This window comes from Rhea americana, unplaced genomic scaffold (genome assembly GCF_003343005.1).
Source record: "Rhea americana isolate MKP2758 unplaced genomic scaffold, rheAme1 scaffold_201, whole genome shotgun sequence".
Taxonomy (NCBI): Eukaryota; Metazoa; Chordata; class Aves; order Rheiformes; family Rheidae; genus Rhea; species Rhea americana.
The window spans coordinates 169,649-172,986 of NW_028186162.1; positions in this window are offsets into that span (position 1 = coordinate 169,649).

Sequence of the window (3,338 nt, forward strand, 5' to 3'; positions counted from 1 at the left end):
GATGTCATCGCGTCCCGCCGCCAACGGCCGCCGCTCGCCCGCCGCCGCGCTCTGCGCCCGCCTCGCCCCCCCCAACACCGCCCGCGCCGCGCATGCGCCCGCTGCGCCGGTGAAGGCCTTDCCCACACCTTGCCCGGCCGCGGCCACCTCCCCGGCGCCGCGGCCTGGAAACGGGCGTCGAGGGGGTGCGGAGCCGCCCCGCGGGCGCTGGGGCTGTAACAGCAGGCGGGCTCCGCCTAAATTTACTCCACTGTTTACTCTAATAGTAAAATAATAATGCAGACATTAGGATAGATTGCTTGGGAGATTAAACCRCTTCATCTGGTGTCTCTTAGAGCAGGACTGCAAACATCTCCCAGAAATGACGTGCCTCGTTCTGTCTGGGACGGTCCCGTCCAAACCCGTTACTCGGGCAGCCTTCAGTAACACGTGTGGGTATTGCCACTGGACAGCCGTACCACCGCTACTACAGTGGTGACCTTGCATGTGTAAAGTGTAACGTACRTAATCTTCCGTACTGTCGTCGAGACCTGTGTATCCTGTCCCTTGACGTGCTGAAGGGCAGGAGTGTTTTTATGCTCCCATGAGAGTCAGTCTCCACACGAGTTTCTCCTTGCAGCGAGCCCTGCACCCCTTCCTTCCCCTTGCTCCAGAYTGCAGCTCTGCCAATGCTCTGCCGTTGTAATCCAAAGCTGTGACTTGCTGATTCCTAGAGCAAAGTCTGGCTAYGGCTGCGTCTCGCACGCCTTGTGTGCTCCTCTGCTTTTGGCCTTCCTCCACACAAGTGTCTAACACTGAACTACAGCTTCATCCTCCTTCCGATACCTGTTAGCACACCCTTCTCTTCCTGGTAACACGTTTCAGCAGCTCCTGTTGTGTGCCTTCCGCCTTCTCCTCATGGCTGCACTTGAACACAGCCACGTCGCTGCGTTCCCCTACTGTCAGGTTAGCAAACGGTGGCATTTGAGTGCTTAGCCCTGGTACATCTCAGCAAAAACATCCCTGAGTGTCCTCCCAGCCTCCATACCAGGGTTGCCTCTGCAGTGCCCCCRCTGCCATCACTGCGGACGCGGCGGGGGTTTTCGTGTTCCCCCGCCGCACGCAGGCGTGACTGCTGCCGCAGCGGCCTCTTCGGTCTTCAGGAGCTGCGCGCTGCGCCGCGACACTGCGCCTCAGGATCCTGCAGCAACTCCTGGCATTCTCAAATCAGATACTGCAGCAGAAGAACGTCATTTTATAACCCATCTCCTAAGATATTAAAAACTACACTAAATGCAGAGAAGTAGTAGAACAGGCCTATAATGTCTGCAGAGTCCAAAATACTTCAGGATACCTTGTGCAAGTTGTTATAAAATAATTCTTTTCATTAATTAAGACATTCAGAAAGTTGTATTTGGGTACCACTAAAGCAAATTACTATTATCTTGAAATCTGAACACATACTATTTAAACATGACTGTCTTCATAAGTAAACTGTTGCACAGCTTTTTCCCTTATTTAAATGTATAACAAAACCTAGCAATTTTAATAATGGAAGAAGGAAGGATAATCTTTCTACGTAGGTCTTAGATACACTTAAGCATCTTTAATGCAACTTAGAAAGTTTACATATGATGAAACAGAATAATATTTCAAAATTGAAAGCTAAATAAAACTACTGTAAATCCATTTATTTTGAAAGAGTATAAATGACATGTATTGGTTGAAAGAAAATTAAGGTTAATTCAAGTTGGGTACTGATTTATAAATTTAAAATGTGGAAAAGTAAAAAAAATGGAGTCAACACCAGAGAGAGAATTTCACCTGCTAGAAATAACTGTTAAGAAACTGCTGCTTTAGCTGCTGGACAACTGCTGTCATGCTGACAGTCTAACAGGAACAGATTTCCATTTGCAGATCTCTTAGAAAAGAAATGATATCATGGCTGTAGTCAAGTTGTTAGAAAAAAAGGCAAGAATGATCCAATACAGTGGAAGTCTGTGTTGAACATGACCTTCTAACATTAATTCCTTTATGACTGAAAGAACAGCCCCGAACAGATTTATGAAAGGCAGTATGCAATTTGGCTTGAGGGAAGGGGTGTTTTTTCAGAAAAGTCAAAAAGCATAGCACATAAAAAGCTTTTTTTTATAGCATGACTTGTATTCTGATTTTAAAATAGCCTAGCTGATATCCTCTTTTTACTTACAATAGTGATGCATTTGCTATGCACTTGGTTCAAAAACGTCGAGGGAACATGGGATTCTCTTGTTTTTTTTCCCCTACATGCATACAAGAATGATTTTTAATTTTACTCTAGGACTGATTAACTGAGTGCTAGGAAGTGTCTGGATTGCATTTTGACACAGGAAACTATCAAGAGAAGAATATGATTTCCTATGTTTTCCCTCTTGGAATGCATTATTGCTGAGCTTTAGATTTTTTCCTAACATATAGCATATGTTTTTCTGATTTTGCTTGCTTTCTTGCTCCAGTCATTTGTACTTCCTCCATATCTTATCTTCAGTCATCTTGGCGCATGAATATATTGTTAATGAGCTTGCTCTTCATTCATCTACATTGAATTTGATATTTAGAGGCTATTACAGACGTTTAGGCCTTGAAATGTATAATTTGATACACTGCAGCAAAGAGGTTTGTTTTTGGGGGGGATGTTAGTCATGAATTAGACCAAGAAGACGAAGCATCTTCAGCACTATTTTGGAAAAGAATCATATTTTATTTTGATTACTCGTTGGATTTGTCTACAAATGCCTCAAGGTAGTATGACTTCATTCACATTTTCTATATGTGATTTATATAAATATTGATTGGAAATTTGACAACTAAACCAATAAAAGGTATTAGACTTAAGTCACTTAGATTTTTTAATAGAAAGACATTTCTTATATGGGCAGGAAATTACAGTAACACATTTCCTGATTTATTATGATCTTTTACTCTCGGACCTCCAGAATGAACTGTCTTAGCTTTTCACGGTTAACAGAATCTGAGGCCAGGCAGGGAGCAGCGCGCTGCTCTCTGCACGACGGAGAGCACAGCGCGGCAGGCGAGCCCCATCCTTTCAGGGCTCCGCTCAAACGCGGTGACAATGATCTTTCCGGAATTCCAGAGTTCTTGCTCTTCCTTCTGGTCTCGGCAACGCTCGGCCGTGGTCTGACCGCTCCGCGTTGGCAGGCGCAGTGCGCAGTGACACGCGGGTCGGGACCCCCCGCCAGTTCTTGCGCGCAGCCCGGCCTCGCTTCGCCTTGCTGCGAGCCGCCTCACCGCCAGCTCCGCGCGGAGCCCGCGCCCTCGCGCCGCTCCTCTCGGGCCGGAGCCCGCGTGAGGCCGCCGCT